The following is a 10,553-nucleotide window of genomic DNA, read 5'->3' as shown; positions in this document are numbered from 1 at the left end:
AAGCCAGGAGACTGGCAGAGGGAAAGGGCCCGAATTGGGATTCAGAGGGCCGGGCCTGGGTTCAGATCATGTCTCTGGAGAACCTCATTTGTTCAGGGAAGGGATAGTACTAAATAAACTCTGAGGTCCATTCCAGCTCTCGGCTACAATTTGAGTATCCAAACAGATGAAATGTGAAGCCTTCAGAGGTCTGTTAGGCTAGTCCAAAGCATCTGGAGTATGTCTTTGTATGTTTTTTAAACTACAATTTTCCCTTCATCCTAGAATCAATGAAAAGATGCCCTCCCCTTGGCCTTCACTCTCCAACAATATTGATTTTCAGTTTGATGCATTGAAATTGTGATTGGAGGTAACTCCTTGTTCCTTGAGACGCCCTCTCCCTGGGCAAGGAATGAGGCCAGAAAATGGTCAACTCTACCTCAGTTTACTTCTCCCCACTGACTTCTAGCCTCAATCTAAATGCAAAAGTTTGGGTTATTAATCCCTGGGGCCAGGGCCTGATTTTTTTTTTAATGCTGTTTTAACCTAAAGATAAAGACTAGCTGACTGAGCTTTGATGTTTAAGAGTAAGAGGAGCCAGAACCGAAACAGTAGCCCACTATACTGAAGTAGTCTTATCCTTGTGGAAGCTAACACATTGACAAGGGGACCTGGGGAAAGGAGCTGGTGAAGTGCAGGTCATAGGGTGGGAGGAGTATGGCTCTAAGCGTTATCCTAGGAGAAGGAAGCCAGACATTCTGCAGATTAATAACAGCAGCTAGCATTTATATTTGCAAAGTGCTTTATATTAAGCATTCCATTTTTACATGTAGATCTTGGGTCTTGAGAGAAAAGTATATGGGAACAAAACTGCTTAGGGTCATATTCCCCAACCTGGACAGGGTGGACAGGATCTCTTTGAGGACCAACCCCACCAGATCATCACCTGAAGCAACCAGTTATGTAATGCCTGGGGATGAAGGCAGCAAAGCTCTGGAAGACTTGTCTTAAGAAGCATTAAGTCAGGGTCTAAATTGGTTAAAGAAATGTCCTCACAGGCCCTCAACACCTAGCCATGCTAAACTTGCCAAAGGTTTGGCATTCCAAGACCCTCCATATTTCAGAATCTGGATGACATGGGAATATAATATTACCTGATCCAACAAGTCCAGTTGACCCAGAGAAAAAGAAGATCTGGCCATCTGATTCCTTGTCAACTCCCTCAGAGGTTGAGCACTAGATCCTATAATATTAGAAAGTCAAGTGTGTCTGATAACTAGCCTTGCTCTTCCATTCAAATGTTCAAAGGGCTAGGTCTGATTGGATCAGAACTTGGTCTCCTTTTTTTTCTAGAATGTACTTCCAGCTCTTGTTCCTGGATTCATTCAGCCTAATCCTAAATCATTAGATTTTTTTCGTTTTTTAAATGTATTTTTTCCCCATCAACTGAAATTTTTTTTTTAATTTATAATTTTGAGTTCCAAATTCCATTAGGTTTTTAAACTGAGGTATTTGGAGTTTACCAGAGCTATGGAGTTTTCAATCTCTTAAGAATCCAATTCCCGGGGTGGCTAGGTGGCGCAGTGGATAAAGCACGGGCCCTGGAGTCAGGAGTACCTGGGTGTTCAAATCCGGTCTCAGACACTTGATAATTACCTAGCTGTGTGGCCTTGGGCAAGCCACTAAACCTTATTTGCCTTGCAAAAAACCTTTAAAAAAATCCTTTTCCTCTTTTCTGAGTGTGGGATATATAAATGGAAAAGACAGCCACCACAAAATAATTGGCAATACATGTTTCGCAATTATGAAAAACAAGATTGAACCCATAGCAGAGAGCGGAGAAAATTTCATTCTTGCAGAGGTGAAAGGTGCACAGATGTGAAACATTGTATGTAATGTATTGATTGGTTTTGATGAATTTTTCTTCTCTTTAAAGAAAATTGTTATAAAGAATGACCTTCTGGGAGAGGAAAGAGGGGAGATAACTGGTGAAATCTAAGAGGTATAAAAACCAAAGATATCAAAATTCTACTTCTAAAAAATAAATATAAATCTACATGTTACTTTCAACATTTTTTCTGTTTATAGCTTTTGTTTTTACACTACCTTTTGCCTTTACATACACCTTCCCCTCCCCAGAGAGGCATCCATTGTAATGGAATTAAAAAAAGGGGGGGGGGGACAGTTCAGCAAAGCTAATCAACTTATCAACAATGTCATTCTATCCAATGTTGAATTGCAGTCAACGGTTCTTTTCTGGCTTCCCCAAATTTACTGTTCTGGGCTCCACAACACCTAGTATGTATGGTCTTGGTAGTTATTTTGGGCTTCTGAAGTCCAGTACTCACACAAAAATAATTTTCTCCCTTTTACTCGAATGGATTCTGTAGGAATCTCAGTCTGTCTTTACCTAACAAGTTAGTGTGTTCCTGCTGGAGTTGTCTATGGTCCTGATACCAGGAATTCCTAACTTGACCTTGCCCCATTTCTTTCTGTCCCTAGGATTATTTGAAGTAGATCACTAGTTATTACCCATTGTTAAGGTGTCAGTAGAGTTTATTAGCAAGAACCACGGACTTTCTTTTTAAGGCAAATGGGGTTAAGTAGCTTGCCCAAGGCCACACAGCTTGGTAATTATTAAGTGTCTGAGACCGGATTTGAACCCAGGTACTCCTGACTCCAAGGCTGGTGCTTTATCCACTATACCACCTAGCTGCCCCAAAACCATGGACTTTCAAGTCAGGAGATCTTGGGTACTTGGCCCAACACTATCATTTATTATAAAAATTATAATAGCTGTCATTTAGGATAAGACTTTAAGGATTGCAAAGTGCTTTACAAGTATTATCTTTACAATAACCCTGGGAGGTAGGTGCTATTAGTATCACCATTTTATAGATTATAGATTAAGAGCCCAGATCAATCAGAGATCATGATTATCCAGTCACAGAATGTCTGAGGCCATATTTAAACTCAAGTAAGGAATCTTCCTGATTCTGGTCCAACTGCTCTCCATGGTCCACCTGAGTAAGTCGCTTGAGCAGTCTAAACTTAATCGCTCCTCTACAAAATGGTCATCCATTTTGCCAATTGCTATGATGATTAGATGAAGCCACATTTATATGAAAGTGCTTTTTAAATGTAAAGCATTCTATGGAGAGAAAAGATTTCTATAAATGTGGCCTTGAATGATACTTAGCTTCTATACCTCCTACCCTAGGCTATTAGACTTCCTCCCTACCCCTCAAGTTCCCACCTGGCATCCCACCTAGTACCCTGATTTCCCCATCCAAATAATTTCATCAGGTCTAGAGACCATTGGGCTGGCTGGTGTAGGGTCTCAGATGCCATCATAGTCAACAACCTTTCCCATTCATCTCACTGCAAAGGTCCCCAGGGAAAGAATCCCCAGTTATGGACCTTCCACTAAATTCCTTTTTATGGAAGACTTCTAAAAAGTTAGCAGAAATGAGATGGCACAGGGATACTATGTTACAGGAAGAGCAGGATTGAGGTAACTGGCTCCATTCACTTACCTGCCTCTCTCATGGTTGACATACAGATCCTTTGCCTAAGGAGCAATTGCTAACAGTCAATTCCCTTTCTGAGAAAGAATAAATTCAAAGTACCCAGTTCTTCTTACCATGCTGTGGTTTTTAACCTCCATTCTACTCCCAGCATTAAAAAATTTTTTTTAATTAAGGCATTGGAGTTAAATGACTTGTCCAAGGTCACATAGCTAGGCAATTAGTGTAAGGTCACATTTGAATTAAGGTCCTCCTGACTCCAGGGCTGTTGCTGTATCCACTACACCACCTAGTTGCCCCCCCCCCCCACATCTTTCTTTAATCACTTGCTCTTTTGATTCCCATGACAACCAAACCCTAATTCAAGGTAAATTACCTGTGTCAAAGATCATGTCCGCTTGTCCTGAGCCAGACTGAAGAGAAGGCTTTGGAAATCCCAGCACTTCAATCACCCTCACTTGACTGGAAAGGTTAGGATACAGTTCTATTCATTTATTTATTTGCTTGCTTGCTTGCTTATTTATTTATTTATGTTTTTGTAAGGCAAATGGGGTTAAGTGGCTTGCCCAAGGCCACACAGCTAGGTAATTATTAAGTGTCTGAGACCGGATTTGAACCCGGGTCCTCCTGACTCCCCACAGTTCTACTTAATCTGGGACTTTGTCTAACTCTTGGCAGGGGTAAATTGTATGTAATAGGGAGAAGATGAACAGAGGTTAGGATGAGAAAAATGAACATTTTCCCAATGACAGCTGAGTCTTCTCTATACAGTGTTCTTGTCCCATTTGAAGTGAGTCCTAGGAACTCTGAAGTATCTGCTGTTCCATTTATCAAATCACCATTTATTCACTAATTCTTTCATTCCACAACTATTAAGCTCCTACTAGATGCAAAATGCTATTATAGATGCCTGAAGGAAATAATTGAGATAATTAAGATTTTTGATCTAACCAGTAAGGCTACAGCTACATATATATATATGTTCAGTTGATAAGTCATCCATGGGGGATTTTTTGACAAAGCTGTTGAAGTGATTTGTCATTTTCTTCTCCAGTGGATTAAGTCAATCAGAAGTTAAATGACTAGCCAAGGAGCACACAGTGTCTGAGACTGGATTTGAACCTAGGTCTTTCTGATTCCAAGCTCAGTGATCTATCTACTGAACCATCTAGCTACCTTCTATATGAAAATATTCAAGACTATAATAAATATAGTACAAAATTCCTAAAGAATTGACAAGGTGTGGGAAATGGGGAAACTGAGACATTATTTTCCCATGATGATAAGGTCTATGTGTATGAGGATTCAAGTGTCTAGCCCTCCACAACTCCAAGACTGGCTTTATCCACTGTAGTAGGCTACCTCTCATTAGCTTTCTAAGTCAATAAATTGCTTCACAGGTGCTTCTTTGCATTGATCCAAGGAGTTTTTTCTTAGTATAACTATGGAAACACAGACCAGTTCAATTCTTTACCCCCTTCTCAAAATGCCAGGTACTACACTAGGTAATAGCAACAGACATTTTAAAATTACTATCTTTGGGTCGGCTAGGTGGCGTAGTGGATAAAGCACCAGCCCTGGAGTCAGGAGTACCCGGGTTCAAATCCGGTCTCAGACACTTAATAATTACCTAGCTGCGTGGCCTTGGGCAAGCCACTTAACCCCACTGCCTTGCAAAAACCTAAAAAAAATAAATAAATAAAATAAATAAAATTACTATCTTTCCCTCAAGGAACTTCCATTCTATGCATTCTACTGGGGAGATACAACCTCTTTCACAGATAAGAAAATGTAAGAGTATGTGTGTGTGTGTGTGTGTGTGTGTGTGTGTGTGTGTGTGTGTGTGTTAATATGTGTAATAAAAATAGTATCTTGGTCAAAACTGGAGAAATAGGAAGTGCCTCCTGAAAGAGCCATGACCCTAGGACTCAGTTTTTTTTTTAGGTTTTTGTAAGGCAGATGGGGTTAAGTGGCTTGCCCAAGGCCACGCAGCTAGGTAATTATTAAGTGTCTGAGACCGGATTTGAACCCGGGTACTCCTGACTCCAGGGCTTGTGCTTTATCCACTATGCCACCTAGCCACCCTAGGACTCAGTCTTAAAGGGATGTGGGGATTCTGTGAGGTGGAGGTGAGTAGAGAGAACCTTCAATGGATGGAAATCTCAAAAGACTGGAGATGGTTTGGGAGAGAAGAAAGGCATTCCTGACACCTGGAATATCATGAGCATGGACACAAAGACAGGAAAATAAAAGTTATAAACAAGGGTTGTGGCGAATGGTCCAGTATGGCCCATGGAGAAAGGAATATTTGCTAAAAGTGGAAAATTAGGTCATGGAGGACCTTGAATGTCAGATTAAGGGGTATGAATTTTTATTTGATCAGTAATAGAATTAAGAGACAGCTAGGAGGAACAATAGATAGAGTGTTGGTCCTGGAGTCAGGAACACTCCTATTCCTTTGTTCAGATCTGACCTCAGACACTTAATAACTCTATTATCCCGAGCAAGTCACAAAATATCAGTTTTCTCATCTGTAAAAAATGAAATGAAGAAGGAAACAACAACCATTGCAATATCTTTTTTCTTTTCCATTATCTTTTTTTAAAAAATTCGTTTAAAATAGTATTTCCCCAATTATATATAAAGACAATTTTTAGCATTCATTTTTCCAGCATTTTGAGTTACATATTGTTCTCCTTCCCTCCCCACCTTCCTTCTTCCTAAAATAGTAATTTGATTTAGGTTATATATGTGCAGTCACATAAAATGTTTCCATATTAATTACAGTTGTGAAAGAAGAAACAACCAAAATAACATGACCATGAAGCAAATAATGAAAAGTGAAAACTATGCTTTGATCTGCATTCAGACCCCATCAATTCTTTCTCTGAAGGTAGACAGCATTTTCCATCATGCCTCTTGTAATTGTCTTGAATCAATGTATTGCTGAGAAGATCAAAGTCATTCATAGTTGATCATCACATAATGTGGCTTTTATTACCACTCCAATATCTTTGTCAAGAAAACCCTAAAGGTTATGGAGAGTTAGACACAACTGAAATGACTGAACAAGAGCCACCAGCAATAGATAACCATTGAAGAGTTTGGAGTAGAGAAGTGACACCTTTAATCTCTCTTTGGTGGTGAGAACAGTGGGATTTTAGGGAGGGGACCCCCTTCGGGGATCACATTAAGCAGTTGACGTCATCAAAATGAGGGTCTGCAATCTGCCAGGGCTCTTGTTTGGCTGCTCTAACTTGAGAGCTCAGTCCCTTACCAGTCATGAGGCATCAGAAGAGGCTTTTAGTAAGGGGAATTTCAACAACACAATAAATATGGTTTCTGGAGAACAAAGACATTCCAGCATGAGTTTCTTCATCACTCAATGGTAAGCACGTTAAGGACAGTTTATTCTCATGAAATATAACCTCCTCTGCTTGTGACTCAAACAAAATCAGCATTGCTAATTCTATCAAGTCAAAAAGTATGGTGGTGATTTTTTTGTTGTTTATTTTAAGTATCTGAATGAGAATGGTAGCTGTGGGAGCAAAGAAGACACAGAAGTAGCTGACCTAGGATCAAAATTGGATAAGGAGGCAAAAGAAGAGGAGTGAGCCTTGGAGAAGGAACCTAGGGGACTGGAAGACCCCCAGGAGCAAAAAAGCAAGTTTAGTAGGAAGAGTGTGGGAGGGGTAGAAGGATATCTTCTATCATAGGTTGTGTTTAAATAGTAGAATTTCAGAATTCAAGATTTTAAAGAGATTCACTTCCCTCTAAAGGATATAGCCATAGGATGTCCTAGAGGCTGGTGCTGTCATGGGAAGACCAGTGAATTTTGATGTCAGAAGCCCTGGGGTTCAAATTCTGTCTCAGATACTTACTAGCTGTGTAATCCGGAGAGGACACATGGGAGGTGATTGGGTTTGGAGTCAGAAAGACCTGGATTTAAATCAGATACTGATAGTTATATGACCGGGAAAAGTTACTCAATTTCTTTGAGCCTCAGTTTCCTCATATGAAAAATGGGGAAAATGATATTTCACAGGTTGCGTAAGGATTAAATAAAATAATACTTACAAAGTGCTCTGCACACCTGAAAGAACTTTATTATTTCCAGGAATGGTGTTGTCTCAAGTGGACCAGACTTAGGTGTGTTTGAAGTAGAGTGGGAATAGAAGCAGGAAGAATTCCTAGAGGTTTAGAAATCATGAGGTCAAGATGTTAGGAGAATTTCCTAAGGGCAAACTTCAAAATGGAAGATGCTGTCAAATGGGGTAGAGAAAGTCAGAGATTTAGCTGAAAGGCAAGGAAGAGTTCCAATCCAACCTTATTTTATAAATGAGGAAACTGAGTCTCAAACAGATTAAGGAATTTACCCAAAAGTCACACAAGTGGCAAAGCCAGGATTTGGACCCAGATCACTAAAATCCACTGCTCTTTCCAAGGTATCAATGGATACTAAAATGACACATCAATAGGGTAAGAGAGTAACTTGAAATGTGGTAGCCAACAATAACAAAGCAAAGGAAAAAATACCTCTTGTTTGGAAAGATCACTGAATTTGAAGACAGGGAACTTGGGTTTCAGTCCACTATTTAATAGCTCTGGGACTCAGCAGGTCACTTATAGCTTCTAGGAGCCTCAGAATTCTCTATAACGGGGGACAAAAATCCCCACTCTTCCTGCCTTATAGGGCTGTGTTGAGGTTCAAATTAAATGATGTAGATGAAAGCACTTTGTGAAACCTGTGATATCATGATTTGCTATTTGGATCATCGTTCATGGTGTGCTTATTCCATCTCTGAGGTCAGACTCTGTAATTCTCTACTTTTTTTCTTTTTAAGATTTTATTTTGAGTTTTACAATTTTCTCCCAATCTTTCTCCCCGCCCCCCAGAAGGCAGTCTGTTAGTCTTTACATTGTTTCCATGGTATACATTGATCTAAGTTGAATGTGATGAGAGAAATCATATCCTTAAAGAAGAAAAATAAAGTATAAGAGATAGCAGACTGTGATTCTCTACTTTTAAGAATTTTTCTCTCTCTTCCTCTCCCCCTTCTCTTTTTGTTTCTCTCTCTCCCTCTCTTTTTTCCCCTTTCTGTTGTCTTCTTTCTCTTTCTACAAACACAAAACATACTCATATATTTTGTAAATATAGTTGCATAGACATAATACACATACATGTGATTCTCTGTACACACAGATATAAATATGTTTATATATACACTTATATGTATACACATGTCCCAGTACATATTCTCTTCAGAATTTTTCGATCTGGTTGCCTGTTATGAACCATGCCACAAAACATAACTTATGAAGTGCCAGTTGGGTTGCCATACACTTGTCTTTGTAGCAAAGGATTCCTCTTGCCTTGGAGGTCAGGCATTGGAATGACCTGCAAAGCATCTTAAGCCTTCTCAGTTTGCTGTTGCAAAGTCTGGAATGAGTCTTGCCCTTTAAGTTCATTGTAATTCTTGGGCTCTAAGGTGCAGTGGTTTTGGGTGGGGAAGAAATAAGGAACAAACTTTTGTAAATTCCTGTTATGTGCTAGAGTATACTGTTGTTCAGTCATGTGCAACTCTTCATAACCCCATTTTGGGTTTTCTTGGCAAAGAGACTGGTGTGGTTTGCCATGTCCTTTTCCATTTTTCAGATAAGGAACCTGAGACAAACAGTGTTAAGTGACTGGTCCAGGGTCACACAGCTAGTAAGTGTTTGAGGTCAAATTTGAACTCAGGTCTTTCTGACTCCAGTCAGGGCACTCTATCCATAGTCTCACCTAGCTGTCTCTGAACTTACCCTCAGAAGAAGTTAAAGAGGGACAAGAACCTGAGATACAGAGACATATGCTAGGTTCTTTATTATCTCATTTTAATTTCACAACAATCCTGGGAGATAGGTGTGATAATTATCTCCATTTTAAGTTGAAGAAACAAAGGCAGAGAGATTGAGTGACTTATTTAGGGTAACATAGCATATGTCTGAAGCTAGATTTGAACTCATCTCCCCGACTCTAAGCCCAGTACTCCATCCATTGATCTACCTCGTTCTCAATGAACCTGCCCTCAGAAGAAGTTAAAGTATAAAGAGACCTTAGAAATCTTCTAGGCTAACCTTTTCACTTTACAGTCAAAGAAACTGAGACCTAGAGACATTAAGTAATTTGCCCAAGGTAGTTAATGGCAAAGTCAGGATTAGAACTTGTTCAACCAGTTCAGTAATTTTTTCAGTACTTCATAAGGGTCTTCTGGACCCCATCTTCATCCTCCCCATTCCTTGATGTTGCAGAAGGATAATAATTACAGCTAGCATTTTACAGTATTTTAAGGTTTGAAAAATGTTTTCCATATATTGTCATGATCTTGTAATAATCCTAGGGTATAGATGTTATTATCAACCCTCTTTTGCAGGTGAGAAAACTTTGACAAAAAAAGTTTTAGCAACTTGTCCAGAGTCACACAGCTAATAAGAAGTATTTGAGCCAGAATTTGCACTCTAGCCTTCCTGACCTCACTATTCCACCAAGTATTTATTTTATACTTCCTCTGCATCCTGGTTCATCAAAGCACTGTTATAAGGGAGTTGGGAAAGCCTATGGGCAAGCCCTGTCTCTGACTCACACTAACCATATGCTTCAGGGGCATTTCTTAACTTTTCAAAATCCTCTGGAAGCTCTCTTGGACAATAGGTTACAGATGAGTTTCCACACTGTGTTACTTAAACAAACAAAATTTGATCTGAACTTTTTAAAAAATGTGTTTGTAGTATGCTGGGCACTATGCTTCATGCAGTCAATATGAATTTATCAAATAATCAGCCTATTATACAGGTACTGGTGCTAAGGACTGAGGTTATATAAAGAAGCAAAAGACAATCTTTGCCCTCACAAGCATCAGAGGCTCTGAGAAAAACTGGGAGAATTGGTGAACCTATTTAAACTAGATCAAACAAAACCAAAGTAGAACTCAATGATGGGGACTGGAAGGTCCCTCCAGCTGTGCTCCAGAACCTAAACAGGCAATTAAAACCTTTGTATTTTATAAA

Source organism: Macrotis lagotis, chromosome 8 (genome assembly GCF_037893015.1).
Source record: "Macrotis lagotis isolate mMagLag1 chromosome 8, bilby.v1.9.chrom.fasta, whole genome shotgun sequence".
NCBI classification, from domain to species: Eukaryota; Metazoa; Chordata; class Mammalia; order Peramelemorphia; family Peramelidae; genus Macrotis; species Macrotis lagotis.
The sequence above is the reverse complement of the archived record's forward strand: the minus strand, read 5'-3'. Positions refer to the sequence as shown.